Genomic DNA, 15105 nt, shown 5'->3' with positions numbered 1-15105 from the left:
TATCTGCCAGTGAACAAAAAATTTATATATACTTTCGATATAACAAATAGATATATCAAAAAGTATATATTTATAGCTTAAAGTATAAATTTTAAATTTTATCAAATATAAAAGTATATTTTTAAATTTGAAGTATACACTTTTAAAATAAAATAAAAATTCTATATCTATTATGTAGATATCGAATAGAATAGATATAATAGATATAATAGTATATATTATAATGTATATAATATATATAATAAATATAGATTTAGAATAGAAAGTGAGCACTAGTAACCCAATGGCTTACTAGTGATCACATGTTTATATGTATTATATGTAGGTCATTAAGTGACCTACCTTCTGTAAGCCAGGTTTTAATACCCCAAATTTCGTAAACTGCAAGAGGCTAAAGAAGTATTCATTCAATACATGCACTGTGGGTCATATTCCGTGCCAGGAGAAGAGGAGGCAGGGATGAATAAATAGAATTTCTGTCCTTAAGAAGCTCATACTTTATAGTGATTGAGAGACACGTATGGTAAAATTGACATGCTAATGTGAGTCTGAACAATTTGTAGGCAGGCAAATGCTCTTCATGCACTACATTCCATAACCAACCTATGCACAGAAGTAAGTAGGGCCTTTGGGGCTTGTTTTTTGTTATCATGTTGGTTACAAAACAGCATACTTGGACCTATGACAAAAGAAAAGAGTAATCTTAAGTCAACTTGCTTATTAGAGAATGAAATAGAATAATGAGGTAGGAGATTTGGAGACACTCTGTTGCAGTCAAATAATTTTATTTTATAGAAAACAGATTTATACCTTAACACTATCTAAAAAAAAGTTAGAAAATGTAAGAAACTTTTATGAAATATTTAATATAGTTTCAAAGTTTTAAGCATATCACTATTCAGAAGTTAACTGCAAAACAGAGATTGCCATATTTGTCATAATTATAAATAATGATATATATACTCTGTAGTTACATTGGGATGATCATTAATGGATTGGTAATGAATGAGCAATAGCAATGGTTGAATAACATTAGTTGGCTAAAGCTTCTCAAGAATTAGAAAAACATGGTCGGAGCCTTAAAGAGGTTAAGTGAAGCATGAAATTCAGTTACTTCTTTGACCTAACGCTAGACTTTCAAATTTATCTCTTTACTAATTATAGAATAGACCCTGTTTAAATTCTTCACACCATATATTTTAATTTTCTAAGCAATTATTTTAGTTATTATTCTTCACTGTTTAGTGATGAGAAAATTGAAATCCAGATAGATGAAGTGACTTATCCATGATAATGCAACCAATAAGTGGCAGAAATGGAATTTGACCTCAGCCAATCTGGGTTCTAGTCTCCACCCTTGACTCTGTATGATAGAGTGTTACAATAAGAGCATAGGTAGAGGTGCAACTAGAAGGTAGGCATTGTATCTGCAAAATCTTGATTAGTTCTAAGAATATTAATTTAGTCACTACTGTTATCCCAGCTTTATGCAAGCTGATAGCTAAAGGTCATGAAGTGTCCGAAGAAAGATTTAGTAGTAAGTGCAATATCCCAGGAGAATCTACCTTTAGAGTCCAAGTCAATATATTGCTCAAGTTGGTGTCTTCCAATGTAGATGTCTAAAAGCCCTTTTTAGTTCTGAATTTCACTGATTTTAAAAGGAAGTTTCTGTTTACTCTAGCTGGTGGGGGTAGCCTTACATTGCTGACAAGTTGCGAAATATACTAAAGCCATGCACAGCAACTCAAGGGTCATCATTTTTGTCCCACTTCTGGGCATCCCCAAAATCCTTTATTCTTATCAACTTCCTCACAATCTTGCATAACCTGAGCTTAAACTAGGTAGAGTTCACCTGCAGAGAATGTTCTAGCAGACTGAGGAAGTCTAAAAAGTTTTCATTCTCTAAGCAATGTTAGTATGAACACTTAGTGCTCATTACTTCTAAGTACGTAGCAGCAGTCAGAAAGGTGAGTCAGAAAACACTCACATTCCCAGCAATTAGAATCTCACCACTCTTTGTTCATTGTTTTGAGTTACAGTCAAGAAGTGTCTTATTAATTCAACACAATGCATATGTGTATCTTGAGGATCTCCAATGAATCATGTACTGTTAAAGACTCTGGCAATACAAACAATAAAAGACACTCCTACATCTCAAGGAACTATCATTTTAGGTGGCAGAGAGAGACATCTAAATAAATATACTTACAATGTTGGTAATACTTTCACAGAAGCACATGGGAAAGACTCAGAAGAAAAGGAGGTTCACTGTGCTTGAATGCATGTGGCAGGAGAGAACAGGAGTCAGCATGGAAGCAGTCAAGAATGTCTTCCCAGAGAAGGTGAAAAACAAAATGAGTTTTGAAGACATGATGGGAAAATACACTGGTATTAAATACAGCTATAGATAAAGAGACAAAGTGTTAGAGATAAAATTAGATGCAGCTATGTCTTAGTTGTCATGGAGTTGATCCATTTGAATGAACAATTGGACAACAGTTAGAGCACAAACAATACTCCATGACCTGAGGCCTACTGAACTTTCTATTCTGACAGCCGTTTCCGGTACACCTTGGATACAGAATGATGCCATGGCATCCCACGCATCTATGCCTTTGAACACACCATCTCCTCTGCTTGAATGACCTTTGCTGCTTATGTAGAAGGAAAAAACAGTTACATTCATACTTAGGTTTCCGGAGCTTCCAAGACCTTGTCAAGGAAAATAGACTCTTAGTTTTTTTATAATAAATGCAATCTCCCTTACCAGGCCATAAGCTCCTTAGGAGTTAGTGCTATATCTGAGTGAACACCGCCAGTGGTGTGATGGATTTGGCTTTTATAGGTTTAAGAGAAATATTGGTAAATGTACAAAAATGTTTGAGCCATTTGTTAAATCTTTGGCAGCTTGAAGGCATCTATGGTCGGAGCTGACAAATACCACATTTAAAAAAATGATCAGAAAAGTTTGTCAGATAAATTAAAGTAATATTCAGAGTCACATATTCAAGTTGTAATGATAATTATATAAAGTTAGTGCAGATTATAAGAATGATGAGTATTGGAAAAGGGGGTAAGCAGGACACCTCTCTGTGCAGTGTGAGTTTTGAAAAGGAAATCAAAATTATCAGAGAAGATAATGATAGCTGAAAAAACTTTCTAAGGATCGGTGTTCTCATAATTTAAAAAAAAGAAGGGATCATAATTACTGCCAAACATAATTTTTCAAAAATGAAAAGCTATATGTGAAAATGTTTTATAGACCATATAACTACATAATATGTATATTATGTAGTGTATATAGTTGCACTTATTGGACTAAAAGCAATTAATACAGGCTTCACATATATTAAGACTTTTATTCAGGAGTAAAAGAAACATACTTTCTGAGATGGGTAAATTTTATTGTTTTTTATAACCATATTCTCATTTACTTTTTGAAACTCTGCTTAGAATAATAAAAGAGTACAGGAAGACCAAAAAGTCACATTCGAACCTCATTATTCCGCACCCTAGGCAACACAGTCTTGTGCCGGAAATGGCTTCTTCTCTTCCTGGTCCAACATTTTTGAACCATCCATCAATTTTGCATCTTACAAATCATCGGAAATACATCACCTTACAAATACATCACCCACAGAAATTTCTGAAGAGGGTTTTCAGGCCTCTTTTTTGAGTATTACTTTTAGATATATTATTCCCACTAAATTGTATTTTTTCTAGAAAAAGTTTTGAAAAGTTGGCAACTTTCCCATTTCGATGCTTCATATTATGCCACTCATTACATCCATGACCAGCACAGAAAGAAAGAAGTTTGACCAAATGCAAATGTTTGGGAAGAAGAAGCCATTTCAGAATTGCTGAATGTCTTGTGTGGAAATGCTTTGTGACTGAGATTGCGAAGTAAATATAAGGTAATATTTAAATCCTCATCTCAAAGCTTCTATTAGTAATAGATATGAAGCCCAAAGCAGTAAATATTTAAATGACTACTTTACATCTCTTAAATGCAATATCATGTCCTGGCTATCTGGTAATGACATAATTAAACAGAAATCTTTTGAGCTGCAGAACCAATTTTTATCGTAAGTTCTATGAAGTTACATGCTCAAAGACATCACTGAAGTTAGACACATCCATAATTTAATGACAGGTTCTGCTTAAATAATTGTGTGGTATTGGTAAAGTATGGACTGTAAGGTCAATAATCTGAAGATCTGAATTTGAATTTTTCCTCTGCTTTTGATTAGCTAGCTAACATTATTATGGATTTTTAGTTTCAATACCTTTAAAATGGGAATAATAGCAATCACTTAAATATGTCCGAGAAAGAGTGAGACAATTAAATAAACTCAATATATTACTAATAAGGACTATAAATTAAATGAGTTATTATAGATAGTAGCATCATCATCGTCATTACCCTAATCATTATCACCTTTAAGCAATATTAAGGGATGACACTTATAAATAGTAGGCTGAGCCTTACTCTCTGAATCAAGAAGATTATTTCAAAATGCAGGTCACTAAAGCATATTATGTATGCAAAACATTTGGTTTATTAAAACTCAAGTGTCATAGCTCATAGCTGAGACCTGCACTTTCATATATATGTGATTTGATCATATATATCATATTCAAAAATATCTATTAAGCCATATAACATTAGCCACAGTGGCTAATTTCTATGATAGCTCCACATTTTGATTACTTACCAAAATAAATGTTTATTTCTCATTTATGTTATAATGAACAAGTTTTCTTGGGTGGAAGGTTGTCTCTTCTTCATGCAATTATTTAGGGTTCCAGGCTTTATCCATATAATGGCTTTGTTAAATTCTGGAGTCTTGGAGTGTTCCACTGACTCCCTTAATCTGACTGGCAGATAAAATAGAAAAGAAATCATGGAAGCCTGCACAGTAGAGTACATGAGCCAGGCCTGGAAGTAGAATATACCACTTTCATGAAAAATTCTACTGGTTTAAAATCGGTCACATGACTGCACCTAATTCCAAAGGAGGTCGGAAAATGTAGTCCACCTATATGCTCTGGTGAAAGATAAAATAGATTTGATGAGTTTTGCCATCCTCTGCAATAGGGTTCTAGCATATTAAAATAAATTATGAATTTAATTGATCGAAAAGGCACAATTTAATGGTGTAACAATCTCATATTAGTTACAAAAAATAAGGTATAATCTATTCTTCCATTTATTGTTACTGTAAAAATTAGTAGCACCCTAGTGCTATCTTGAGAATTCATGGTCCTAAACATTACATGCCTGGGTTCTATTTTTGGTTCAATGAGTTGGTACCTCTGGGGCATGAGTCATCCAGTGTTGCAGAAGACAGAGTTCCTCTCCTGCAATCAGGCCTTCTAATCAGTGTGTATCCCTGTGAAACTTCCAGACTACACAAAATAACCTGGCTTTCTCTCCTAGATGTGGATGTGGAGACTAAATGCTCTTCATCTGAATGAAGAAGTTTGTGTTTCATAAAGATTAAGCTAACTATGAGAAAAAAACAGGCAGCCAGACTCTTCTGAGATTTTCTATCTGAATGTAGACAGAAATATAAACGTAGGTATATGTTTATTCAGTATGGCTTTTATTAATAACAGAACAAAAGCCAGCTCCCTGAGAGCTATCTAAGTCCTAAACCACTTCTGATCAATGTTATCTCATATCTAGGGAAGCAGAGGACTCCTGATTTTTCAGGGGACCTATTCCCTTCATATCTCATAAAATGTAATGATTGACTTCTTACATTCAAACTGCTAATTCTGACATGGTCTAAACTGATATCAGTTTACTGTTAGGCCTTTTTCATATATCAGCATAACTTGATCTTTCATCCCATTTGATTGCATGGCCTGTTCATAACCAGCCCTGACCTATGATAACCCTCCCTTATAATATTCTGAGTTAGGGATATAATATTCTGAGTTAGGGATATAATATTCTGAGTTAGGGATGCCCAGCTCTGCACTAAAATAATCAGATAGACCCAGAAATGCTACTAGTACTGCTATTTCATCAGGTGGGATTTAGTTATTCATGCTTCTGTGATTATGTTTATCAAAAATTCTAAAAATATTTTCTCATGAGGATAATATAAGAAAGGAGGGGAGGAAAAGAGGGATGATTGATTTCCCTGCCTTACTCACAGGATCAAATATGATAATGCAGACAAAACCGTTGTGCTGCTATGGAGTATTGTTTTCATCTAACTCATTTAACTCCATCAACTATTAGGATAGCTTGGTTTTAAGAAAACAAGCAATTGACAAATTATCATACTTATTTTTCTCATGAATTATCTTTCATGTATGATCTTTATATTCCTTGGAAAATCTAAAAGACATAATTAGTCAAAGTAAGCACCAAACTAAGTTCCAATCTAATTTCAGAAGTTTGAATCATTATTTTGATTCCTTACGGTATTGGAAGGACTTTAAGTTCAAGATAGCTACAAGCAACATATTTATATATTAGAACAAGAGTTACTTGTTTGTTATCACTAAATGCCATTTGAATTTCACAATAACTATAGCTACAATAACACACTATTAAATTACAACTGCATTTATTTAGATATGACATTCCTAAAAAATATTTGGTATTTAAAGGGCATTATTATAATCATCAGAAACAAATTTTGTTAAATTGCATTTAAGATATCTTAAATGTGTATCTAATTGATTGGTTGATTTATTGACATGTGTAGAATATTTTAAATTAGTAGGCTGTCTAGTTAAATTAATGAATTTTTATCTTTAGTTATCATGAATGAAAATTTTGTGCATGTTGAGAATGGATATGAGACAATCTTTAAGTCAAGAGCATTACAATCTTATTGGGAAGATCATTCCATTGAGTATCCTTTGTCAGTTACTGTGAATAGAATGGTGAATGGGACATTTAATTTGCATGTACTTGTCATATCTTTCCTACTAGGATACAAGTTTCAAGTTTCAGAAATGAGAAATGTGTTTAACATCTCTGTCTCTCTCTCTTTTGTACAACTTTTAATTCTCACAAAGTCCTATATGCCTGTAGTTATCAAAAATAGTTGGGTAAGATAAATAAATGAATGAATCCATACAAAATAACATTTGCAGAGAGGATGTAATGGTACCTAGGATGTACTAGTACCTCCCTCTACTTCCCCTTCCCTCCTCCCCCTCCTCCCCTTCCTCCCCCTTCTCCCCCCTGGATCTAGGGCCTTTAATAGGAAGGCCATACTCCTAGGAACTTCATTTAACCAATTAAATCTCTGCACACATAGAGTTCAGAGGCAAAATGTTCTGGTTTTCTAAATCCTTGTGATCACACCCCTGTGTCAGTTTACCTTAAAAAAAAAAAAGTTGGAAAAGCTCATAGTGGCTAGTTGCTTTTAGCTGTGAATCTCCAAATACTTGAACATTTCAGAATGAATCCAAACACTGTTTAAAATATCAGCAGGTGATTATCCATGGACTGTGGGATTCATGGATTAATATTCATTTATGTGTTTATTTATTTATTATTCTTTGCTGAGGGGCACAGATAGATACATTATTTGTGACACATGGTGTAGGCATCTGGAAAGATTCATGGATAGCAATATCATAGCAAACAATACAGAAGTCCACATTGTTTTCCATTAAGAGTTATGCTGAAACTAGCAGAGCTTGAAAAGCTATAAAAAGCCCCCTGTAGAGAACCCCTTACCCTAACAGCCTATATATGTAGGAAAAGGGAAGCAGGGCATCTCTAGGTGAGTATATAATAGTGGGAGCTTCTTGAGAAAGACAATGATCTTTTTCAAAAGGACCAAGCCCAGCCTCTGGTATGTGCCTGTTCTTCCAATGAGTTCTCTCAGGTCTGCAGAGCCAGCTGCTTGCTCAGTTACTGAAAAGGACAGGAAGGAGTGTCCAGGGCCATCCACATTTGTTTCTCCTCACCTGCATCCTCTAAATTTCCTGCAATCATCATGTTCTTAATGAAAACATATCTATTTTTCATTTTTACAAGGTAAATTTTGCATAATGCTTTTTATTCTTTAAATCTCTTACACAAATACATCATTGCACTTTAGCTTTAGAATAACTGAAAGTGGCCAACCCTGAGTATTATCCTGACTAACAACGGAAGAAATTAAAGAATTGTGAGATGCCATGGCTCTCCAAAGTCACTCAAGTCTTCAAAGTCAGCTCTTGAAACTGAACCCGAACCTACTTAATTACAGTTGTGCATGTGTGTGCATGTGTGTTGCACATTTTCAACGGAGTCTTCATACTAATGATGAGAATGGATAGTCTTCTATTTTTCTTTTAATTTTTCATATAAGGAGAGACAGAGATTAAGATAGCATAAACAAATTGCTGAATGAAGGGCACACAGTTAAGTGACTTAGTCTTACCTCCAATGAAATCTGTGGAATATATCCATATATGTACTTAACTTTGCAACAATTTACTTGATTTACATTTGGCTTCTTTACAAAATATCAAATAGAGTAAGAAAGAGAAAATTCCATAGAATTAGAATATTCTAATTCCGATTTGTATAAACTATAATGGGTTTATAGCATCTGAAGGCACTCATTTGAGCAGGGGAGAGTTACATTGATTAATATTGACCTATTTCTGAGAAGACATGAAAATTAAAGAGTCAACTGAGTGTTGTTCTTTTCAAGACCAGTTTAACTCCTCTTTTCATTTTATAGTCACATTTACAAATTCACAGCATTCAAAGCCATGATAAACAGATTATGCAAAAGTAAGTAAGTGGATGGTGACTAGAGTTGCATTTTATGTTAACTGCATCCTTAAAATAAACATTAGCATATCCCAGCTTTTATTGAGAATAATTTCAGTGATTTCAAATTAGCTTATTTCAGTAATTTCACACAATGCAACCCACAGAGTGCAGTGAAAAGAACAGTGAGGACACCAGACCTCAGCTTAAAAACACTCCTCAGCTTTTCGTTCACAAAAAGGGGAGATGATGTGGTTCTTACCTGTAATTTCTACCATTCAGTGCCTATTTAATAATAAAATGAGAAAGAATTGATAGAATATGCTAATCCAAAAACATAAACCATTATCTTTACAAGGAAAATTAAAATACAGATTAGAAACCAAAAGAATCTCTGAACATAATCATTAAAATTAAAAGCTAATTTAACAAGGATTTAAAGAAATGTAACAATATAGTATAAAAGCTAAAGTATCTAAAAGTAAATAAGTGTTGAAAAGATCTGTAATTCAGTTATCGGAAATATAAAACTGCATCAAAGCAAAAATAGTGTAAATAGTTAATTGAAAAAGGAAAGGTGCTCAAAGAAATGTAACCTTTAAAACCAATGATAAATAAAATGACAACAAATATGGATCACTATTAAAATACAAAAAATATCATAGTTGAAATTTGAAGGTAACTATTTTCTGTACTTTCTGTCTCTTCAACACATATTCACCCTCTATACGGTCAGGGACAGAACAGGTGTGACAGGAGTGAGTTAAAACAACTTGCCTGCTCTCTTATAGTTCATCGAGACAGGAAACAGTTATTAAATAACTAAACACATAAACATAAAATATTTGCATTTGACATTTCTTTTGTGCCACTTAAAATCTTTCCCTTCTGCCTGGCGTGGTGGTCCAGGTCTGTAATTCCTGCACTTTGAGAGGCCAAGAAGGGCAGATCATTTGAGCCCAGGTGTTCCAGACCATGGCAAAAACCCGTCTCTAAAAAAATACACAAATTAGCTGGGTATGGTGGCGCACATCTGTAATCCCAGCTACTTGGAGGGCTGAGGTGGGAAGACTGCTTGAGCCCAGGAGGTCTAGGCTGCAGTGAGCTGTGTTTGTGTCACTGCACTCCAGTCTGGGTGAAAGAATGAGACCCACCCCTCCTCCCACCCCATATATATATAGTCCCCATTGTGATTGGTTGTTCCTAGACAGAGCCTCCTTTTGTTCTCTGTGAATCCTCCAATGACAAATTTCTGCATCCTCCCTTGGGGTTTCTTTAAGGCTGTGGCAAGTGATACCAGAAAAACCTGATCTGCCCTTGTAGGAGCAAAGCCAGAAGTACACAGGAGTTAATGCCTGTAGGGCCATCCTTGAGCAGTGGGGGTTGGGACCTGATGTGAAAAATCTGAAATGTATTATATGTGGGTTCATGGAAGTCTCGTTGGGATCAAGAACCTACCATAGTGTTGACTAACCTGATAATAAAACATTATTTTGGCTTTCTTCCCATTCATTTTTGACACCCTCAACTATCACTCACTTTACAGATAAAGTTCAGAGTTCAAACAAGTTATATAAGTTATTCACATTCACCCTATTTATAAGAAACAACAGCATCTGCCCTCGATGCCTTTGTTTAGAACTTAAGGTGCTTAAAAATATTTTCTTCTTTTACCTCTTCAAAAAAAAGTAGGTTTGACTTCAAGACATGCATGCCCTCTCCGATGTGAAGATATCACTGGAGACTGCCTATGACATAAAACCTTCTCAAATATGTTCCTATAAAAGATATTATTCCAGAGAGCACATGGTTGATCCAAATGGGCTAATCCCTAGTGTTGGAATTCTAGGTTTCTTCATTCTTGAAATTGGTCTTTTCCCTCCAAAATCTATAACCGTAATATTCAGTTTGTCACTCAGGGAACGTCACACAGGCACCTATAACAGTTCCCTGGTTTGGGTTAGTTTCAAGTACATCAATAGAACAACTTATAGAACTGTCATATTTTAGGGAAAATTGCAGAAAGCAGTGTTTCCAGTCATTTGCTAACTGAGCTAGAAATTATAATGGCATGCCAAATTAGGCTGAGCTGTAAAAGGAAGATATTCACATTACTCTTCTCTGCCCTCGCAATATCCATAAGACACTGAGAGACTGCATTTTTTTTTTCTTAACTAAACTTTTTTCAAGTCTTCCTTATTCTGAGTGTTGTATTTTTGCTCCATTTATCTTGCCTTGTATCCAGTCACCTTGCAGCTATAATAACTTGTTGGCTCTCTAGGGAAAGTGGGTTGGAGTCCTTTCTGGTCACTGGATGGTTGAAGGATGTGCACAGCTGAACTGTTTACCCACACCTAATCCCTCCTCCTGTTCTATTTTTGAGAACTGTGTGTTTCATAATGTTAATAAAAATAGAGATCACACTGTTTATTTGGCAAAGGCGATGAGAATAGGGCATGCTTTGATGGATTTTTTTTTTTTTTTTCCTGAAGTTTTCCTTCTCACACTGCTGCCAGGTCTGAGGTTAAAAATGGCTATTTCTATCTCTTACTGTGTTAGGTATCCCTCTGCCTGCTGTTACAGAAGCTGCTTCTGGCAGCTCTGCCTGTGACCAATTCAGCTGTCTCCTGCTGGGAGGCTGACACCTAACTGGACCCTTTGTTTTCCACAGTGGAGAAAACCTTGTTTATGCAGACAAGGGGATAGTATCCTGATAATGGAAAGTTAGATACTGTCTTTGGGCCACGTGAAGTGCGTAGATACAAACAGTGAACAGTTCCTTAAATTAGGAAATCTAAAACACAGGCCCCAAATAAGAATCATTTGTGTCCCCAAGTCTCAGCTCTTATGCTCAGAAGTTTCACTGAAGATTTACTGGAGAGGCAATTTATGGGGCCTGGGAGTTGAACAATTAGTATAATGTAGCCCACCCTTGAGGCATTATAGTCTTAAGGGGGAGCTGAAGACTTTGTACACTGGATTTTAAATTCAGAATTTATTTTACTTTATTAATTAGGTTTGGGATCTAGTTATTCCATGTTAACCTGTAAACATTGCCTTAAACTACAAAGAGGTTAAATAAACCACTAAGAGGAAAAATCTAAATTCTGTATTCTGGTAGCAATGAAAACGTGGAAGAAGGTAATCACATTTTCTTTTTCTCAAGGTTTAAAAATGGTTTGTTTCAGCACACACAACCCCACTTTCGTTTTCACCTATCTCTGGCCTTCTTATGCCAATACCTTGTGCCCAGATATTCCTATCTGGAGAATAAGAGCAGCAGCTTCATGATACACAAGTAATCGTCTTCTTTCTAGCAAAGCTTAGATTCTCATAAGGCAGTGTCTCTCAGCTGTGTATTAGGGAAAAATAAACTGATTAAGCTAAATTATTCTATAGTGTGAATGATTGATAGAAATTTTGTCCTCCTAGAAACATCAGTGTTCTAAATATAAGTCTTCCTTTAGCTGTTTACCTCAGCAGTTTGTGTTTGGTGCAACTTATTTCTTTAGAAGGACACATATTCTCAAGGACTTCTAAAAATATATCTTTGCCCTCCAGGGTAGGAGAATAATGGATGGAGAAACATTGCTCTGCTTCAGTGATTTTCAAGAAGCAAGAGAAGGGTGTCTGCCCAGATGGTGAGACATTTTGAAATGGAGCCATGGTGTATTTTGAAAAGAATTAACAGCAATATTGAAGTATAACATCATGTTTAGAAAATGAAACACAGACATGCACAAATCTACAATCCAGATTCTCTAAAGTGAAATTTTACTTTAAAAAGTCATTGTGAATATGTGAAAAATACAGTAATTCTCAAGTAAATGTCTCATTAGGACCTCATTCCAGAACCTTCAGGTGTTTTAATTGTATTAAAAGTAATACAAACCAGTATTTAGCACTGATCTGGTTACTGGTAATTTAGTTCATACCAAAGTGAAATAAAGCAAATAAGCAAAACAACCAAAGTAGTGTGGTGTTTTTGGTCGAGAAAGTCACCTGGCCCAGCTCTGGCTGGAATTCTGGAAAAGTGGGATCCATGGGCTCTCCATCATTTTATGGCTGCTGCCCTCAACCATTCTAATTACACAACTGGAACAATCCAGACCAATCCAATACTTATTCCACAGCATATTGAGCATCTCTGTGCCAGGTACTATTCTAGGAACCGGGGATACATCATACTCTCTCTCACGGGGTTTACATTTGAATGACGGGAGACAGACAGGAAGGAGTGTCAGATGCTGAAACACATTGGGAAGCAAACTTAAGAAACAGTCATGTCATAGAAAATGACTGGGGTAGGTTAAGGGATTATTTTGTTTGGCTGGTGGTTGGAGAACTCTGAAGAGGTAGCACGTGAGCCCAGGTTAAATGACAAGTTTCTGGCCTTGCAAGCATCAGGAGAAAGAGTATTTCTGGCAGAGTGAACATGAAGTGCAAAAACATGGGGGCAGGACTGAGTTTAGTCTGTTTTAGAAACAGAAAGAAAGCCAATGTGAACCATGGAGAGTGACCCTGGTGAGACAGGCAAAACGTGGAAGCCATAGTGCTTCCCAATCCCTGGTAGGGAATCTCGTTTTTCTTCCAAATGCATTGGAAGGCCCAGGATAGTTCGAGGAGGGAAGTAAGAACAGTTTACCATTTTAAAGTATACCTTTATAATACGTCATGTGCTTATAAATCAATGACTGTTTGAATGTTATTTGTATTCAATGGGAGAACACATGGCTAAAGAACAGACCTATCTTGCTGCTCTCTAAAGCAATGAAGCTAGTGGAAAACTCAGCTTTGCTGTTCAGCACACTGTCACCATGCCACATTTTACATGTTTGAGCCACTTTATGCATGTGCCTCTAACACTTCTGAGACCAGAAACTCTTTTCTACCTACTTAGCATGCTCACCACAATTTATCTGAAGTGTCTGTGGGCTACCCGCTTTGCTGTGATCTTCTTTTAGAGTATTTTAATGGATTTTAGAGGAGTGTTAAATCTCTGCTTTGTAAAGCCTAATTCCTATCCTCAAATTATCTAAATTCATTACCTTCTTGCTATAATAGTTTAATTGAGTATAGGATATAAAGCAATTTATTTCACATTTTTGCTTTTAATAGTTTTCACTTTTCTTATTGAAAATGTAATTGCTGGATTCCAATACAGTAACTGGAAATGACTTTTCTAATAACACATATTATCATGTCACCATCAGAAGAAAATTCTTTGAAGTACCCTCAAGAATGAAAGCCTTCCATAGGTGTTTTCTATGTTCATATATACATATACGAGTGCATTTTAATGGTATACTGATATTCTATTATTTGCATGTACTATAATCAAATTGAGTTATATAAAAATGACTTTTTAGGTACCAGATAATCATATACATTTTAGTTCAATATGGTTCAATCTAATGTAACAATTTTCCTATATTTTTATATTTTGTTTTTAATTTTTAATATCAAGAAATGCCACTTATATTCATCCAGTGTTTATCTAAATATATGTGTATAAACTATACTTGCACACTAGCCTAGTAATTTCTTTATAATAAATTCTCAGTAGTTGAATTATTGTACATGGAAAAGAACATATTTATAATACATATATTTGTAATACATATACATTTATAATACGTATATATTTCCAAACTTCTCTTAAACTTCATTATACAACAGTATTATGAATAATAATACTGGATATTATTGTTTTACTTTTGGCCAATCTTTTAGGTTGAGAAAAAACAGCTTAGTTTTGTGTGCATTTCCTTGACTTACAAATTAAAGCAATTTAGCATTTTTTATAATATTTTCCCATCACACCTGTCTCTTCAATCTTTTTTTCACAGCATCCTTTCACATGATGCCATTAATTCAAGTACTTTGTTTCACAAGCAAGGCATTTTTAGGCAGGGTCATTCACAGGGATAAGAAAGTGGATGAAGTAGGTTCCATGGGACAGTAAGACAAACTCCAAGGGTTAAAAGTGTTCACCATTATATCTCTGGAAAATTAGCTTGGAGTTTGAGGTTCACGAAAAATCAGCCAGCCCACAGGATGAACTTCACCAGTCTCTTGTCTAAATGCCCATCAGAGACATTCTGGAAAAAGACTGTTTACTGTTTTAAGACGTTAAGACATCTGGGTTAAGAGCCATCGTATACAGATACTTGGGAATAGTTTTTCTGAAAAACCTGAAAGCATTTACAATCTTTATACAAAAGCAAAAACTTAAAACTATGTACTCTCTTACCAGAGTAACAGAGGAATATGTTTTATGCCTGATTAGAGCTCTACAAAATTAAATACAGAAGAAAGATATAGAAAAATAAGAAGAATTGTATCCTGAGCAATATGAGAAAACA

General features: G+C 35.0%; 1 protein-coding gene across 1 annotated transcript in view; it reads left to right on the top strand.

Annotated features, from left to right (window-relative positions):
• DPP10 (dipeptidyl peptidase like 10) overlaps positions 1-15105 on the top strand; it is a 1448345-nt gene that overhangs the window by 355462 nt on the left and 1077778 nt on the right. The window lies entirely within an intron of this gene.

This window comes from Cebus imitator, unplaced genomic scaffold, assembly GCF_001604975.1.
Source record: "Cebus imitator isolate Cc_AM_T3 unplaced genomic scaffold, Cebus_imitator-1.0 Scaffold95, whole genome shotgun sequence".
Taxonomy (NCBI): Eukaryota; Metazoa; Chordata; class Mammalia; order Primates; family Cebidae; genus Cebus; species Cebus imitator.
The sequence above is the reverse complement of the archived record's forward strand: the minus strand, read 5'-3'. Positions and strand labels throughout refer to the sequence as shown.